General features: G+C 37.7%; 1 long non-coding RNA gene across 2 annotated transcripts in view; it reads left to right on the top strand.

Moving 5' to 3' along the window:
- Positions 1 to 7,718: 7,718 nt before the first annotated feature.
- Positions 7,719 to 20,459, top strand: part of LOC125259447 — a 33,359-nt gene continuing 20,618 nt past the window's right edge. The window contains exons 1-3 of one of the 2 annotated variants that reach the window (XR_007182808.1): positions 7,719 to 8,069; positions 18,353 to 18,394; positions 18,506 to 18,664. This is a non-coding gene — a long non-coding RNA (uncharacterized LOC125259447). Of the gene's footprint in view, positions 8,070 to 14,949; positions 15,058 to 18,352; positions 18,395 to 18,505; positions 18,665 to 20,459 lie in introns of those variants that run through there. The other variant, XR_007182809.1, reaches the window with a different exon arrangement.

Raw genomic sequence — 20,459 nt, 5'->3', positions numbered from 1 at the left:
CACAAAGGTTTATCCCAGAGCAGCATAGTTATGCCGTTTGAGAAATGAGAGCATCGTGTTTGGTGAACAATGCATTAATGTTGCTTTACGCAACGGCTGTGTATTTGAAGAGCTCGCAGTGATGAATTACTTCACTCAGCCATAGCTAATGTCTCTGGAGGTGTTTTTTTTCTGAATTGAATGAAAATGGATAGCTACAGGGAGGTATCTCTAAACCAATATTGAAAAATCTAGTACCTCAGTGACAGCCAAGCCAAAGCGGCACACAATATTCAGAGTAAAACAAGGAAAAACACTCATGCATGACATTTTGCTTTAAGTTCTTAGTGTACAAATAGTTACAGTCATTGGCACCCCATGCATTTACATTTTAAGTCAGGGCCTTCATTGCGATTCATGCTGTTAAGAAACACCTTGTCACAATGAATAACACACCCTATGTAAATCGTATATCACAGTCTCTTATGTCACATTCAATTTATTGTGTCAATGATTCTATTACCATTTTAAAAGCACTGACAAAGTAGATGCAAAGGCCACCATAAATGCAAGACATGACACTAAATTTTTAAAGATATTCTGTTGATTTCCAAAAGATTGTGCTAAATTTAAATTCATGTCATTCCAAACCCTGCATGACGTTTTTTTCTGCTGTGAAAAATGAAAAAGTTTTTTTTTTTTTTTTTGTCCATTCAAAGGATTCCAGTGTTGTTTGAATCCCAACGTTCTTTAAAATATGTTATTTTGTGTTCCACAGTAGAAATCAAGTAATTTAGGTTTGCAGTAAATTAGGAATTTTCAATTATCTATTAAAGGTACTGTATGCAGGATTTTCAGTTACCTAATATGTCAGCTGCACACGCACCCTAGCCGACTCAAGAAACTACCTGCAGTAATATGAGTGATGAGCTATTTTGCAAATATTGTGTTTATCATGCATAAATAGCATTTTTGTTGTATGTGAAAGAAAAGTTAACGCTGATAGATGACTGTTTGTTATTCACAAGCGAGTTTAGCCAGTCTAGTTTGCTAATAATTACGTTCCATCACAAAAACGTAATTACAATGCCTAATAATCTGATTCTAGTTACAGATAGCAGTCAATAAGGCAAGAGTAACATTAACAAATTGTGTCAAAAAAGAATGAATTCCTCATGATAGGTGTGGTAGGTGATTGTGTCATGTTTTACTGGCCAAATCGTCCCTACAGTGTAGGCAAAACCTGACCCACACACACACACACACACTGTTGTCACACACTTGTCGTTCCGCTACAATAGTTAAGAAAAAAGTATTTTTTTTATAATTATTATACACTGTAAAAAATGACCGAGATTTTAACAGTAAAAGACTGTAAAAATGCTGCGGTGAAAAACTGTCAATTGGTTTACAGAAAGTTTCCGTACTATATACGGTGAATAACTGTAATAGATCTAACGGTACATTTAATGTAATTTTACGGTAAAATACTGTTAAATTCACAGTTTTTGGAAGTGAAAAATAACAATTCATTGTAAAATTTACAGTGAAAAACTGTAAATTGACATTCCCACAATTCCCTGTGTGACACTTCACATTTGATATATTTTCGTTGAAATAACTCTGTTTCTTCTTAGTTTTTCTCATATTTTTCCTAATCAGTTATGTACATTAGGGTTTTATGTTACATCTAATGTTGTTAAATTAATGTTTATTGCATTTTTAAAATTTCATGCATGTTACCATGATGGTGTTTAGTGTGTGTGTGTGAATGACACTGTGTGCACCTACTATCTATTAGTATTGTCCTCAGCTTGTGGAAAATCTGCTTGTGATGAACTTTGATTCATCATGTGACTCTTATCACCACTGTGTTTGGTGACTGTCAGTGTATTATAAAGGTAACAGATATTAGTACTTCATTAGGTTGGTAAATTAACATTATATCAGTTAATGAAATACGTTATTTTACCGTAAATTTAACAGATTTTTTTTACGTTGCTACTGTATTTTTTACGGTAAAGTTCTGGCAACCACAGCTGCCGTTTTTTTACCGTAAATTTTACTGGGATTTTTTAAAAGGGGGTAAAATTAAATACTCTTTATATTTTATCATTTTTATCTATAATGGAAATTCTTGACCTCTTAAACTGAATAAAACATATTTAATGAATTAATTTTATCTAATTGCCTTAATATAATCAGTGTGGTAAATGGTATTTCTAGTGGTGATATAAAAAATAATGAACTGCGGCACAGAAAGATCTTATATTTATCTCATATCTCCATCAGTCGGAGGTAGATGAGCTGATTGAATCCTCTGTTTCTATATATTTTGTATTTCAGAAATCTGTTGTCATTGTAATCTCCTCAATAGGGTCTCTAAAGGGAAGCAGTGCAGTTGACATCCTTAACTAACCTTTTCCTAACACCTTCACCATCAATGCTATAAGGATGCTTTATAGCTTCTGCTCTCTATCTTCAATGTGATCAAGTTCAAAAGACCAAAATAAGATGACTTGCTTAATGACACTGATGGAGATTTGATTATCATGGGTCAGAAAACGAGCAAAGCGGAGCTGAAACTGATTCATAGTGTTTAATCTGCTACCAGCCTATGGACTTCCAGCTGGTTGAAAAAGCAATTAAGGGGTTTTAAATCTTTAAACCACATAATTCTTAGAATATGTTAGTGAATATGGAAGTTAGTAAGGGAGAGTCATCCACAGTAGAGGTATTCAGTTGAAATTCAGGTCAAAACACAGGCTAGGCAAGACAAGGCAGGACAAAAAAACAAACGGAATGCAAACCAATGGCTAAACAATACTCAGTGGGTGTGTGTTTGAGTGCAGCTTAAAGTGTCACTGATGGGAAACAGGTGCGAGTGTGTGATTGGTTCCTAGATGGGGAATTGTGGGAAATGGAGTCCATATGATGACAACAGAACACGGACCCAGGGCACATGTAACAGTATCCTACTATTTTACACACAGCTATTGACCATACAGAATAAATGAATTGGCATTTGTGTCTTTATATGTGGTAGTTTTGACCAACTTTCAGTTTAAGTCATGCTCACTTTCAGTTCTGTCAAAATATTGAATAAAGATAATTTTAACATCTAAAAGCTCAATTTACATGACAGTGACTTTGTCCCAGCATGTCAACAGTCACTGTACTGTCAACGTAGTAAGGGTTATGAACATTATCACACTTTTTTTTCTTTTTTATATTGTCCCATGTACGTAATCAGACATGTCTTTAAAGTGCAGTGTGTAAAATTTAGGAGGATCTATTGACAGAAATGCAATGTAATATAAATAACTATGTTTTGAGTGGTGAATAAATACCTTGCATAATGACCCCATTCCATTGGTCACCGTGATTTTGCCAAGTACCTGGATCAACATCTTTGTTGTTCCTGGATCAACATTCCAATCAACCAATCAGATCTGAGGGACAAGTTTACCGTTTATGTCAAGTTTAGGCTTGCAACCAGGGTTAGATGCTTCTACATCAATGTTATTCACCTATCTTTTCCCTTATTTTTATTCATATCAGATACATTGCGTATGAAACAATAAAGTTTACTCTCTTCTCCCAGTTCACCAGCCACTCACGTTTATGTAGCCTATTTCGGGAAAAATGGATGAATTTACGTGATGCAAATCTGACAGATCCTCTGTGTTATCAACTAACATGATCATTGTAAAGGTGTTTAAACAACAAAACACATTCACTTCCACACATTTGACAATCGGAATATATCATATAATTCATGATATAGTTAACAAGATTGTGAATATTTTGAATAAAAAAGGAAAAAGGAAATAAACGTAGTGTCGTAGTGTGGCTGCATGACGCGTCCCCGGGAAATTTAAAATAATGTTCTACTACAATAACAATCGCCTTAAAACGCCTCACGTTGGGGGCTTAGCTATAATATAGAGCCCTTATAATATAGATACAACCCCCAAGTGCATCAAAAGTGCTTCAGAAGGGAGGGGTGAGCATGGTGCTGAGCCGTTGGTTGCAATTCACAACCTCACCACTAGATGCCACAAAAATTTACACACTGCACCTTTAAAATTTTGAAATTGTTTGCTGCAAAGATTATTTTCTCCATCTTTATGACAGATGACTACAGTACTTTCAGTTCTATTGCCGTTTTACATTTGCATAAAGTTTTAAAACTTTTCGCTGTCACTTATGTCACTGTAAGTTAGCAACTATTATTGAAAGTGAATGAGTTGAGGTCATACCTATGCGATGTAGTCGTACCCATGATTGACACGCAAGGCTGAACTCTTGGCCTCGCAGTGTACTTTACATACAGACAGACTGTCTGAGAGGTCTCTAGTATCCTCTCCTCAATGAATCATAATGAAGGATTGTGCTGATTTTTGTGAGGGCTGCTGTGGAGAGTGTATCATAAAACGATGATTAATGCACGCCTTTCACAGCCTGCAATGCAGATATCAGAGCTCTCATATTGATGAGCAGAATGACACCATGAAGATTATAAGTCGACTTCCTAATAGCAGTCTGAGTTTCTAACAGAGAACGTTTCCTTCCCACTTGTATTCTATCAGATACACACTCACACTGTGAATTTTATCTCAAATCTGGACATTCTCAGATTAAACCGCAGCTTCATCACTGTTGAGTTGGATAAAAGAATCAATTATTGCTTCAAGACTCTTTCTTGTGATCCAAAGAACTCGACTTCCTCCTCTGCAAAACTTGATAGCCTGTTATCCCTAACCCTGCTGAAGCTGTCGTTCTCTTATTGACCTACAGATGGCACTGTGCCTCTTAGTTTGCAATGCATCTTTGACCATATGTATATCTTTCATTTATTGTGCATCTGTTTGTATGTGTGTGTGTTGAGCCATATACTTGCTATCTAGCTCCATGTCTCTGGATGAACAGCAGCAGGTGACGTGTGATTTACTAAATCTTACTCAGCAGAGGCAAGGTGAGGTGAAGAGTGTGTGTCAGTGTGTGCGCGAGCGTGTGCGTTAAGCCTCCGGCTGCTGAAAAGGTTAGATATATTGATTTTGTACCTAAGAGACAGACTGGAACAGGGAGACAAATGGACTACAGTGGAGGAGCTGTCTCATCGGGGCCCCTACCATGTCAGTCCCCTTAAGGTAGAGATAAAAGTTCTCCATCTCTCTGTCCATGTAATCTATCCTCCCATTTCTCATCTTTTCTGCCTCTTCCTCTGAATATGATGCTGTATTTGGTTTTTCACTCTTTTATCCGCTCACTCTCTCTCTCTTTTGAGATGACCAGTGCACTATGCTGTTTGACAGCAGTGTTGCTTCACACATGGACAACGTGACCGTTTATATTGAAGGCATAGCTCACCCAAAAAATTAACGTTCTGTCAATATTTATTCACCCTCAAGTTGTTCGAAAGTCATATTATTTTCCATGCAATAAAATGAGAATTGCAGCTGAATGTTTGAGCTGCTTTCATTTGTACAATTGAAAGATGATAGAGACCACAGGGACTATTAAAGCAGTGTTTTCCAGCCACTGTGCCGCGGTTGTCAAGCGTGCCGTGGAAATAATAATTATAAATATATAATAATAAATAAATTAAATTAAATAATTAGCCTACTATAGTTATCGTCGCTGTCAGGCGGAAACTAGTGATGTGTCGTTCTTGAACGATTCGTTCATTTTGAACGAATCTTTAATGTGACTCGGGAAGAACGAGTCGTCTCGGGGGGTGATTCGTTCAGTCGCGCATGTGCAATATTCTACAGGTTCTGTACTGCTAGAAGTAGTTCACCTGATGATTCAATTGATTAGTTAATTTCATGAGTCTTTCGGGTTTTGAGTCGTTCCTTAATCACGTGACAGACCCATACACTAAGCCAATGCATTCTGAGCCGGAAAGAGAATTGATTAGTTCTTTTTATGAGTCTTTCGAGTTTTTGAGTCGTTCCTTAATCACGTGACATACCCATACACTATGCTGTGTGACCCAAGCACATTATATTTATTAGTAAATAACGTTAACTCTCCAGTTTTGTTTGAGTTTGTGTTACAACTGTTAAAGCTGAAGTTATCATAACCTTGATGTTTTAAACTAACATTAATAATTCAAATTCAAAATGTTATTTGCTTTTAATTTATGTCATTATGTCCTTTTTGAACAATCTTCTTATACATATATTAGACCAATATGTCAAGTCTGCCTAGGAAAAGCAATTATTATAACTCAAAATTGGAGTAAAAATGAACAAACTAGGCTATAAATACTTTGTACTGTAGGCTTGGATTATTATATTATTATATAGCCTAGTGTTCATTTACAGATAGACAGTCAAAAAGATAAATTAATCAATAATTTATTTATAACAGGGCTTTATTTATTTATAACACACCACAGATCCCCAAGAAACAGTAACAAAAACAGTGACAGAAATGTCAGAAATAGCGTATGGGTCTGTTATGTGATTAAGGAACGACTCAAAACCCGAAAGACTCATGAAGAGAACTAATCAATTCTCTTTCCGGCTCAGAATGCATTGGCGTAGTGTATGGGTCTGTCACGTGCTTAAGGAACGACTCAAAAACCCGAAAGACTCATTAAATGAACTAATCAATTCTCTTACCGGCTCAGACTGCATTGGTTTAGCATGGGACTGCCTGTCACGTCATTAAGGAATGACTTAAACCCGAAGACTTGTCAGACAAGAGGTGAGGTGAGCTTAATCAGCTTGTCATAAACTGAAGACCCAGGTAATGAATTAATCATTTCTGAATCTTATAGCATTGTAGTTTTGTATTGTTTGTAGTGGGATCAACGTTTGCATAAGTAGTAGATGTGTTGGGGAAGTAACACGTAACATTTTAATTACTTTTTGCTAAAATGAACGAAATGAACGAAATGACTCGAAAAAAGATTCGTTCATTTTGTTGAACGAGACTCAAAAGTCTGAGTCAGTAAAATGATCCGAACTTCCCATCACTAGCGGAAACCTCTATATTTCGTCATTTTTTTCACTCTTTACGCCTGTATGTGGGTTTTAAAAATATTTAACGAATGAAAAGGATTTAAAAGAGCTTGTGACAAAACCTCATAACTCAATTGGATCCTCAAACTGTCAGTCAAAGCTCATAACTCCACACCGCCTCTAACGTGAAGGAAGTGCCAAGGCAGCCACAAGCAGTTTGGAGATAGATCTCTGCTTGTTTGCAATGCAAAGGTAAATAAATAACTGACGTTTGGGGAAAAAGTACAGAGTTTTCTTTGCTCAAGAAACACTATGTCTATAAAAGCTAATGTTTTATATATTTGAAGAGAGGAGAAGTAGTGATGGGAAACCGAGGCTTTCTGAAGCGTTTGAAGCTTTCATCAAATTGTGCCGAAAAATGGTTTATTACTCGAAGCTTTTAACACAGTGCGCATTAGCGACATCTGGTGGTCAGACTTGTTTTCTCCACCACATCTAAATCATCGCGGAGCAGATCTACGGTTTGAAAAAGCATGTGGCCAAGCTTCGGAAGTCCGTGACATCCGTAATCACTCTTGTCTTGAATCAGTTTTTATCTAATCTGATGTAATCTCATCTAAATTAATTTGTGACAGTGAGACCACCACTCACATCATGTGTAACCTGGTCAACGGATTCACATATTGATCAATAATATAAAATATACAATGATGTGATCATAACTGACATGAGTAACGTTAGTTGAAGAAATATTTTACATGAGCTGTTTAACCTTTCTGTTCAGGGTCTCTGAGACCCCAGCAATAAAACATGATTAAATGCATTTTCCTTTATGCATCAGCTGAAGCGCCAATGTTTTCAAACCAGCTGTCTCGACTTTCCGATACTGTATGACGTTCGAAGCTTCAAACGTCATCAATCACGTGGTATTGTCATTTCGATACGAGCATCAGAATAGAAGGAACAGACTTTTGGTTCAAAACTAAAGTTTTACCAGATCCCAGCAGACATTCCTTCACAGAAATCAAGAAGACAATTTTGGTTGAATGCAATACGGCGACTGGACGGAGACGATCATAAATAATACTCGCGTTTGCAGTGCACACTTCATATCAGGTAAAATAATCGATGCATATGTAATGGTGTGTTGGTTTTATCTAGTACAAATCAGCAAGTTTCTGTTTTATAGGTGAAAAGTCGCCAACCTTCAGCGCACTAGCTAGCTTAAATGATAAACAAACATACAGTGATAGATGTGTGTGCCATCCTTTGAATGGTCTCTTAAAATAATCCACATTGCTAGCCATAATCATAGTTAGCCCAGCGTTAGGTTACATTAAACAATAAGCCTTGACAAAATTCCCCGAACCTCCCGAAAGTAATTCATATGTTGTCTAGGAAATATCCAAAACTTAATTTAATTTACAAAAATAGCTGTCACGGTCACGCAGAGTCAGTGACTGTACATATTCGGACAGTTCTGAACCTTCTTCTGCATTCGGGTTTAATAAATCCCTCCTAAAACATGCTAGCTTACGCTTGTCAACATTGCGTCCAGCACTTCTTTTTGCCTCCAGCTAAGCCCCGCCCACCAGGAAACGTTGCCATGTTTACAAACTTTTAAGGGGTCTGTAGACCTTATTTACCAGAGAAACAAGCGCGCCGCCATCTTTATAAAATTGTCTTTGAACTTCCGTTTTGCGGTAGCCGTACATTTCTATGGCATCGCTGTCAAAGAATAATTAGTTGGTTAAGTGGATTTACTTGTTGTAGAGTTAAGAAAGTTATCATGAGCATTGTTATGTTTAAAGCAGATGTCTTAACAAATGTCAGTAGGTCGGGAAGATTTTAAAACGAGCAGTTCATTCATAAATGTAATATCGCTGTGGAAATACAAACCGGAAGTCAAAAGACAACGAGCGCAACGCTGAAAAGGGGCGGGGCTACATAAGGTCTATAGCTACAATAAACGTTAAAACCTGCAAGTTGAAGAAAACGTCAGAGGCGGCTGTTCCAGTGATGGACAAAACACAAATCTCTCTGTCGCTAGCTGATCAAAAACCTCGGCTGAGCTTGATTTTCAAAAAATGTTAGTATTATAATGACACATGCGCGTGTTTGACATATATAAAGCCACAACATCAACTTAATGACACTCTTTAATTCTTAAAAAAAAAAAAAAAAAAAAAAAAAACAGGTTTCCTCCCTACAGCGACGATATGTAAATTTGTTCTTTTTACTTATCAAAACTGTACCACAGCAAGAAAAAGTTTGGTTAACACTGTATTAAAGAGAGAGTTCACCCAGAAATGAAAATTTTGTCAGCATTTAACTCGCTTTTCCTCTGCACAAAAGAAAATATTTTGAAGAATGTTGGTAACCAGACAGTTGATGGTAGCCATTGACTTCCATAGTATTTTTCTTTTCCAACTATGGATGTCAGTGACTCCCATAAACTGTTTTTTTTTTTTTTTTTTTTGTTTTGTTTTGTTTTTGTTTTTTGGGTCAGAACACAAATGTACAACACTAAATACAAGTATAAAAAGGGTCTGATCCTGCAAAGCATGTTCGGAGGTAGTCAGAAATGTGTGTGAACACATTGTACTTGTAGTAATGATGTACAGGTGCATCTCAATAAATTAGAATATCATGAAAAAGATTTTTTTTTTTCTGTAATTTAATTCAAAAAGTAAAACTTAAATATATTCTAAATTTATTAGACATAAAGTAAAATATTTCCAGACTTTTTTGTTTTCATTTTGATGATTACAGCTTGCTGCTTATTAAAATAAATTTAAAAAAAATCAGTATCTCAAATTATTAGAATATTTTCTATTAAATTACCATTCTCAGGGTATAAATACTGGGTTTAGGTCAGTAATCCCAACAGCAGTCATGGGGAAGTCTGCTGACTTGACAGTTGTCCAGAAGACGATCATCAAGGCCCTCTACAATGAGGGTAAGTCACAGAGGGTCATTGCTGAAAGAGCTGGCTGTTCGCAGAGTGCTGTGCCAAAGCATATTCATGGAAAGTTGACTGGAAGGAAAAAGTGTGGTACGAAAAGGTGAAAGGAATGACCGCAGGCTTGAGAAGATTGTCAGGCGAAGCCGATTGAAGAACTTAGGAGAGCTTCAAAAGGAGTGGACTGAAGCTGGAGTCAGTGCATCAAGGGCCACCGCACACAGACGTCTTCAGGAAATGGGCTACAACTGTCACATGTCATCTGCTGGTGTTGGTCCACTGTGTTTTCTCAAGTCCACAGTCAACGCAGCCATCTTCCAGGAAATTTTAGAGCACTTCATGCTTCCTTCTGCTGACAAGCTTCATGGAGATGCTGATTTCATTTTCCAGCAGGATTTGGCACCTGCCCACACTGCCAAAGGTACCAAAAGCTGGTTCAATGACCATGGTGTTACTGTGCTTGATTGGCCAGCAAACTCACCTGACCCAAATATTGTCAAGAGGAAGACGAGAGACACCAGACCCAACAATGCAGATGTCCTGAAGGCCGCTATCAAAGCAACCTGAGCTTCCATTACAACTGAGCTGTGCCACACGCTGATTGCCTCCATGCCACGCCGCATTGATGCAGTAATTCATGCAAAAGGAGACCCAACCAAGTATTGAGTGCTTATAAATGAACATACTTTTCAGAAGCCTGACATTTCGGTTTAAAATGTCCTTTTTTTATTGATCTTATGAAGTATTCTAATTTGAGATAGTGAATTGGTGGGTTTTTGTTAAATGTGAGCCAAACTCATCACAATTAAAAGAACCAAAGACTTAAAGTACTTCAGTCTGTGTGCATTGAATTTATTTAATACACGAGTTCCACAATTTGAGTTGAATTACTGAAATAAAAGAACTTTTCCACGACTTTCTAATTTGAGATGCACCTGTGTAGTCAGAGATCCACTCCTCAACATAATCTGATGCATGTTAATACCATGTGTATTTGTTGTTCACACACTGATGTGCATCAGCCTTTATCTCATCTTCAGGACTTCATCCTTCTAAGCATGCTGATATTAGTTGCTCTCCGTTTATATTAGTTCTACATGTGTATGGGGGTTAATTGATCTCAGACATGACTGGGTTGCTTATTGTGCATTTCATATGGAAACTTAATCAAGCCTGGCAGGTTTGCAATGCATCTTGGCAGACTGAAATGGCTGATATGTCCTCTCTTCAGTCTGTAATATACACACTTTTCATGCATGTATACACATAAACATATGAATACTGAATTTAGGTTCACTGATCATTGTCAGATATGTTGTGTCTGCAAATCTGGCTCCATTGACTAGAGAATATATTGACTCATAAAGCAGTGTGTTTGTGTGTGTGTGGTGGTCAGGTTTTGCATTGTCGGGAATGATAGAAGAGAAACAGCTTCATAAACATACCAAATAATGTCTTCATGACAATGATAGCAGCTGGAGCTGGGCTGACTGTGAACTCAGTGTGTTAATTCAAGCTTAAATTGTTCAGATGGTATGAAAATTAAGGGGGGGTCAGGGGGGTATGATTAAATTTGTTTATTTTTTAACACATATGGTATGTGTTGGTTCAGTAGCATTTTAGTGATATTTGTATATGTATCTCTGTGTGTGTTTAAAATCAAAAATGACAAAATAGTAATTTGCTAATTTAATAATAAATAAAATATAAATAGTTAATTTAATACAGTTCTAACAAATTAATGTTAATGAACATATATTTAATTTATTAAAATAATTATTTGAAAGAATTGTAAAATAAACAACAATTATAATAATATAGTTGCAATCAGCAATTGACATTTCACAAAGACCCCCCCCCCCTTAGTTACTATTGCTTTGTCCGACAAGCCATGGTGCTGTCACGCCACACAGATGTGAAAAATACATCGCGGAGCAAAGAGGACACTGACAACATGTCGACAGACAAGACAAAGCAGGTTTCGAACTGTGTAGTTTAAGAAATTCGAACAATAAAAACCGTTTTGTGGCTCTTTAATGTGTCGTGACAGATTGCTGTAGCGCCTCGGCTCAAGAGGCTCGTAAACCAATCATCTCTTCCTACTAGTTCATTTATAGCATCAAATAAACATGAATGAACATGAGAAGGAATGTTGTTTCAAATGTGATCAAAATTAATGAGGTATGGTCAGAGTGAGGTGATAATGACACTTGCAAAGTTTGGTGTCAATATGTGAAAGCAGTCTCAGAGTTTGGCTGACTATAGCAAATTGGCATCAATGTTCTCAGCATGACCCACAGAATTACAATAGGCCACATTTATATGAAGCTATTAGCATTTAAAAAAAAAAAAAAAAAAAAAAAAAAAAAAATATATATATATATATATATATATATATATATATATATATATATATAACATTTGACCACAAGGAGGTGCTGTCTCAACCTTTTGAGTACCTTCAGAGCATGGTGCCTATGGCACATACTGAGTTTTGTAATGGTACACCAATTCATTAATAAAATATAGAATTTTTATCATAATACTGTATTGTAGTTAATGCAATTTCATGTTTTGTTTAATTATAGCGCCACCAAGAGGCACAATCACACCACTTTTTTATGTGTCCACAGAGTGAGCCCATACATGTGTGTCAAATTTGGTGAAAATATCTCATTTTGACATTTATAGACATTTATATGTATGAGATCATAAAAAAATCACCCATGGACGACTTTGTTTTTATTTTTTTGCCACTTCCTATCAAAATTTTGACATTAGGGTTGAAATGTTTAGTTAACCAGCTTGGGTTCCGTGTTTCCTACACTGGTTTCGTCTCGATCGTACTAACGGTTTCTAAGATATTCGCAATTATTTTTTAAGAGCTAAATCACCACAACACACAAACCATAGGGCGAAACCTAGCATGTTTGGTATTGTTTGACTCGGCAAGGATTCAGGAGCCTAATGATATGACTCGTGAAAATAAGCCAACCACATCAAAAGTTATAAGCGTATAAATATTTTTTTCCCCACTAGGTGGCGCTGGTCCGAAACTTCTCAGGCTCCTTCAGGGCATTGTGCTGATGACCCATACCGAGTTTCGTAATGATACGCTAACGCGTTCATAAAATACAGCATTTTAGCACAAAATTCAAAATGGCCGATATGGGAAAATTGGATATCATTCGACACTGAATCTAACGAGACCAAATTGATTGATATGATTTTTGGACAAATCCATCAGAAGTTATAAGCAAAAATAGCCCCGTATCTCCGGACCAGTAGGTTGCGCTGCGCCGGAACACTGCATGTCATGCTTGTGATGACGTACCAAGTTTGGTCTGAATACGAAAAAGTGTTCTGGAGATATAGCCTCAAATCTGATTTGGTGAGCTTTTTGCCGAATTCATTTGTTCAGTTTTTGAGAATAGATGGTTCTATCAAAAGGTTTTTGATAACTTTTTGTTGGCGTGGTCTGAAGATAATCTGGTTACATTTTCATGAGAATCAGAGTAATGGCCTAGGAGGAGTTCAAAAAAGTATTTTTTTTTTGGAAAAATCAAAATGGCAGGAAAATTTTCATGACGGAAAATTACGTCATAGGGTGCAATCGAATCATCTTGAGCCAAGAAATCAGAAGAAAAAAAGAATTTTGTTTCTAGCCCTTTTGACTCAAAAGTTAGTAGCATAAACATTAGTGAAATTTTGGACAGGTGGTGGCGCTAGAGGGATTGAGTTACTCAAAGGTGCTTTCAAGTCCTGTTTAACCACAGGAGTTAGGGGATGGAAAATTGGCTTAGTATAAAAATAATACAAGTCAATGGAAAATCTTCATCATGATAGAAAAGCTGGCATGTAAGCATGTATGGTTGTGACTTGTGTGCACAGGTGACAAATGTCTAAGTTAGTCAGGCATGGAATCAGAGACCTGCTGTGCTGTAGGTCACATATAGAGACCAACATCTGATCTCTCTCTTTGTTCTGTCCCACACACACACACACACACACACACAGAGATGAGTCATTTAGACTGGGTTGTCATCTCTCAACAGCTCATTGTGATGTCTTTGAGTTATTCTGACTGTGACAGGTTTGGGCTTGTTATAGTTAATATACAGGCAACACATGAAATGAAATGAATTATTCAAGAACACAAAAACTGCCGGCCTGTTTATGAGCTATAGCGTCTCTGCTCTCATTTCTATCAGACAGGGCTCTACAAAGCAAATCTGTCTCTTAATCACATGCTTCACATTTAATGGGTGCATTGAGGTGTGAGTGATGTGAAAGATTGAAAATGTGTTATTCTACGGGAAGTTGTCAGTGTCCAAAGATGGCGCAGAAAAAGTTTAAATGAGCAGCTGTCTGATTTGTGTTGTCCCAAAAGAATCATTGTGCTTTTAACTCAGTCAATAATATGAGAATCTCTGTGATACAGAGAGAAATCATGAGAATCTTTTCATTAGGATGAAGCTTTCAGAAAATGTGACGGAAGAGAGATCACTGGAGACTAGAAGTATGAAATGATTTGGTTGCAATGACCTTATTGTGAAGAGCTTCTGAATATACTTGTGTGAGAGTGTGCACCAAGATGGGGGGCTTCACTTTGTGCTCATTGACAAGATTTTAGTACAGCAGTTTTGAATGAGATAACAATCACAGTGTGCCCAGAATCTTCAGTAAAACATGATGACATCACCACCACCATAATTACTTTTTTATTTTATTTTTTATTTTATTTTTATTACCAAAAACAATAATGTTGTGAATTATTATTATTATTATTATTATTATTATTATTATTGTTGTTGTGAATGCCCAATAATGGTGAAAAAAGATTTTTGATGTTGGTATGACATTATTTTAGTTGTGTCTGTGCAATCTGGAAAAGATGTATTTTAACATTGAAAAAATGATGTGCTGTACCTTAAATTACTGTGTGAAAGGAAAGTGTTGTTGTATAACAATCCTGGTGTTATTTTGACAGAATAAAACTTATGCTGTGTATGTGTGCCACAGGCTACAGTGAATAATCAGGGAGTGATAGAAAAAGAGTGAGAGTCTTTGAACAAGTACGCCTCTCCCTACAGTTCCAGGACCTCTCCACTTTAGACACCTGAAGAATGCCCACTTCAGAAGGTGTGAAACATCAAAGATTCTTTTCAGTCACACACACACACACACACACACACACACACACACACACACACACACACACACACACACACACACACACACACACACACACACCGCTTCATTCTCCCTCTCTCTCACAGACACTGGCAAATATTCTTGCATTGCTGTGACATTTTTCCTTCCCTGCGTTGGCAAAAAGTACAAAAAGAAATCATAACAAAGGAGATTGAGAGAGCATGCTAGGACACTGAAACATTTTTTTTTTTTTTTTTTTTTTTTTTGTGGTCAGCAGAGCAGTTTGGACTAATACGACTTTGAAAGGCACTGCAAATCGAGTATGTGGAGATGCATAGCATTGCACATATGTCTTATTACAGGAATTACACTTTAAGGCTGGCACTCTGTGGCTAAATCTATCCTAGATCCGAACACTGCTGTGCCTTACCTGTAGAGCTACCTACAGAAGCTACACTATATTGCCAAAAGTTTTGGGACGGCAGCCTTTACGTGCAAATGAACTTTAATGACATCCCATTCTTAATCCATAGGGTTTAATATGGAGTTGGCCCACCCTTTGCAGCTATAACAGCTTCAACTCTTCTGGGAAGGCTTGAAATTGTTGGGAGCATGGAATTTTCTATAAATGTATTGGTATGCTGAAGCATTAAGAGTTCCTTTCACTGTAAGAAAGGGGCCAAGCCCAACCCCTGAAAAACAACCCCACACCATAATCCTCCCCTCCACAAAACTTTACACTTGGCACAATTCAGTTAGGCAAGTACCATTCTCCTGGCAACCGCCAAACCCAGACTCGTCCATCGGATGACCAGACAGAGAAGTGCGATTCGTCACTCAAGAGAATACATCTCCACTGCTCTAGAGTCCAGTGGTGGCGTGCTTTACACCACTGCATCTGACGCTTTGCATTGCCCTTGGTGATGTAAGGCTTGGATGCAGCTGCTCGGCCAAGGAAATCCATTCCATGAAGCACTCTACACACTGTTCTTGAGCTAATCTGAAGGCCACACGAAGTTTGGAGGTCTGTAGCTATTGACTCTGCAGAAAGTTGGTGACTTCTGAGCACTGTGCGCCTCAGCATGCGCTGACCCTGCTCTGATTTTACATGGCCTACCACTCCGTGGCTGAGTTGCTGTTGTTCCCAATTGCTTCCACTTTGTTATGATACCACTAACAGTTGACTGTAGGATATTTAATAGTGAGGAAATTTCACGAATGGACTTATTGCACAGGTGGCAACCTGTCACGGTACCACACTTGAGCTCCTGAGATCGACCTATTCTTTCGCAAATGTTTGTAGAAGCAGTGTGCGTGCCTAGGTGCTTGATTTTATACATCTGTTGCCATGGAAGTGATTGGAACACCTGAATTCAATGATTTGGAGGGGTGTCCCAGTACTTTCGGCAATATAATGTATATTCGGACCCATTAGAGTTATAACTGGACATTAAAAGGCCCCCAGGGATCTCAAAATCTTGAGAGTGAAGCAGTTAGTTTTTTGGAATGGGCGATAATTGTCATGTAGACTACAGAAAGTTCTTGTTTTAAACTGACACTTTAACAATGTTATCTACTGATGGCAATTCAAAGCTCCAATAATGTTTAGGTTGTGTCAGATATCACTATACCATGATTCCTTATGGCCATAATATTAGGGTCAATACTGAATGTAAAACTGTCATCACTGTGTATATAGACATAGGTCTCTGAATGATGCCGTTTGACTTACAGCAGTGAGAGACACTATTTTCACAATGGGCCTTTCTCCTGAGAAACAAATGAAAATGTTTCATAAGTGACCAGAAGGGGGCATTGTGGGTCTATAGCATATTTTGTATCTGAATCTCTTGATAAATGGCAATGTGCTGATGAAACCAAATGATAACTCAACAGTGCCAGCCGCCATGACAGAATAGATGCTGTCTAAAAGGTGTATGTGAGGAGAGGAAAGAACATGATTGAGTTGAATAGAGGAATTGAGTGAGTTCTGGTTAAGTGAGTATTGGCGTAAGCGTGTCAGTGTGTGAGGGTGGCCTGCCGTTAAATGATTCTTCTATTCCTAAACTGAGTTTTTTGGCAATTACTGCCTTTCAGGATTATGGGTGTGCTCAAATGTCAGAGTTTCTCTTTTGGGTGGGATTCCAAAGCACTGTCCAATTCTAGTGTTTGAGGAGCCAGTGGATGGCATGCTGGACATAGATAGGAGATAGTCCAGCCCTCATTTAGTCATTCATGATGCTCACTGCATGTCTCTCAGCCAGTATGATGGGCTCTTTGTGTATGAATGATCTAGCTGTACTTCTGGAAAGGAAATTGCTGAAAAAGTTCCGTAGAATTAGCTCAATGGCTCCCTAGAAGCTGCGCTGGAGTTGTCAGTTTTGTTTTATTGAAGGTATTTTCTCTAAGTAAAAACAATTTGGGGAGAAAAGAGAATAACTGGGACAAATGTTGACATTGAGGTTAAAGAGCTTAAATAATGTGTAAAAATGGCATATCTCGAATAATTTGGTCTTGAAACTATTTGATGAGAAATGCTTGAGTTAATATTGACATTTCTGCCATTTTAATGCAGACTTTGGGATCTTGGAAAAATCTGAGCACAGTTTATGTCAAAGTTGTGGTATCTTTGTAAACTCCAGAGAAGACACAAGTGACATTATCTAGGTATTTTTTTCTTGAGAAAAATCTTAGAAGATGCTTAAGTAAAGGTTTACATTTGATCTCCATTTAATCTAAATGCTGTATGAAAAATGCAGTCTAAGAGAAGCATTATAATCTCATTGGTGTTTTTTCCTTTCTTTCCTATTTGTTAAAAAATTCATAATATATTGGTACCATATCAGTTATCTACACATATTAACATATTAGTTAATAAAATTGGCACCTGTGGTTGCCAGAACAATTCTGTAAACATACAGTAAAAATGTAAACACATCTATTTTTTTCGTATATAATACAGGAACTTACCGTTTACATTAAACAGCTTTTTAGCTGTTGAATTTTTACAGTTAAAATGACAGTTATTCTTTAAAAACTAATTATTTAATAACATTTGTTTTTATTCTAGTAGTTTTATTATTTTTTATGGCATTTTTATAGAATTTTAGCATTGGCCATTAATTAGTTATCTGCGATTTAATATGAAAATTATTTGTCAACTATAAATGATTCATCTACCTAAAATTATTTATCACTTGTTAAATGTTTTATTTTTAAGTTAGTTTTTTTAGGGTTAGTCAATAGTAATTCATCCATTCTCCAAACCGCTTATCCTCTCCAGGGTTGCAGGGATGCTGAAGTCCAGTGAAGTCCAGTGTCACAGGTGAGGAAAACTTTGGACAGATGGCCAGTCCATCACAAGGCTCACACACACATTTGCAGTACCATTCACACCTACGGACAGTTTAGTGTCTCCTGTTCACCTACGATGCAGGTTTTTGGATTGTAGAAGAAACTGGTGCACCCGGAGGAAACCCACGCAGACACGGGGAGAACGTGCAAGCTCCACACAGAAAACGCCTTCGTTGCTCAGCCGGGACTTGAACCGGGAAGACCTTCCTGCTGAGACAACAGTTCTACCCACTGAGCCACCGTGGGTACCCCTAATACTAATTTTATTATGCTTAATTGAAGAACAGCAGAAATCTATAAAAAGTCTCCATTTAGTGAGGTAAAATAAGGTTTTCTGTACATTTTCCTAGATTGAACAGTTGAAATGGTGTCATAACTATGAGACAGATGTACACACAAAAGAGCATTTCTGACCATATGTGTGAGTTTTGTGCATATGTCAGAGAATGAGGGAGAAAATAGTCTGGTTTTGCTTTGAATCTCTCTTTGTTCAGCTACACAGCTTGGCATCTTTTCACACAGCTTGATCTGATCATCTCAGGGAACTCACAATTCACAATGTGTGACATTTCGACACAATGCACGACAATAGATGAAAGTCAACGTGTAAAACAGTTCCAAATGATTACAGACAATATAACTGCTTCTGAATATATTCCACGACATTTGACATACTGCTAAAAACATCTAGCTGCAAACCTCTTTGAATTCACCACCCAACCACAAAGCTTTGCTTCAAATTGCACCCTTGTGTCACCTGTCTGAATTTATCCCTTCAAATCCGTCAGTTGATTCTTTCTTTCTATTTCCTCTTCTCTGCATTTCTCTCCAGCCTCTTTGCCCTTGTCCTTCTGGCCTTTGCACTGTAGGTCCGTGGGGCTGCTCATGGTGCAAAGCATCTGTCATGGACTAGAGGTGGGCCAACCTAACATGTTCTCTGGGTCTGGCCCTGCTGTAGTGGGCAGAAAGTAGCATCTCACCTGCCCTGCCCTGCCCACGCTCTTTCTCTCAGACTGAATGGTCGTTACACTAGCAGGTAGAGAGACCTAGAGCAAATGTTCCTCCATCTCTTCATTAAGAGAAAATGAGCTTTTTATTCTCTAAGGATTGTGACCCTGCTGAGGAGATGTCCCTGAAATGCCAAGTCCCGTGTAATAGAGCTATAGCAAAACACATTCTCGTTTGGTGTCTCTTTCTTCCTTGCGCTCTCTCCATTCCTTTTGTGCTCCCACTGGCCTTCTCAGCCTCTAACCCCTGAGTGAGTTTAATTGCTGCTTTCCTGTTAAACTGCCAAAGCCTGAGGGGATGGAAAGAGAATAAAGAGAAATGATAATAGAGATAATCATAAAGAGCAACGCAAGGGAAGAGAACTCCGACTGTTTATGGGCTGCTGAGGAGCGTCATGAACTAATTTACACTATAAACACTTCTTGGGCTCCACTCTCTTTTTCATTGTATCGATGCGTTATTGTGCTGCTTACACAAATGCCTCAGACGGTTTTTTGAAAATGCTGGAACCTGGTCGGGCGAAGCTCCAAAGCAGCATTTAATTAGTGATGTTTTATGGGCTGTCTTGCCTCGTGCAGAAGACACAGGTAAAAAGCTCTCAGGGCTTGATGAATGGCAAGGTTATCCGAGGAGCTCTTTTATTATCTGAGGTAAATCTGCTATTGGAGATGAGAATAAAAACACATGCTTGCTTGTGTTTCACAGTGGTATCCACAACTAATATATCAAGGATGGAAAGATTACAGATGCTCTTGCATAGTAGATGTAAAAATGAATAATTGGGGATAATGCTAGATTGATATTAAAAATAAATAGCTTGGACTTTTATATATATATGAGAATCCAAAGCTGTATTGATGTTATTAGCTGGTTTAAGGTGGCCTAGATGGTCGCCAGCTGGTTTTAGATGGTTGCCTAAAATGAAAATTCTGTCATCTACTCATTCATGCCAGTAGGATTTTCCCCCCACTGTGGAACATAAAAGAAGATGTGTAAGAATGTCCATACATGCTGCCCTTTTTTCAGCA

This window comes from Megalobrama amblycephala, linkage group LG23 (assembly GCF_018812025.1).
Source record: "Megalobrama amblycephala isolate DHTTF-2021 linkage group LG23, ASM1881202v1, whole genome shotgun sequence".
In the NCBI taxonomy this organism is placed as follows: Eukaryota; Metazoa; Chordata; class Actinopteri; order Cypriniformes; family Xenocyprididae; genus Megalobrama; species Megalobrama amblycephala.
Note: the sequence above shows the minus strand (reverse complement) of the source record. Positions and strands in the feature narration are given on the sequence as shown.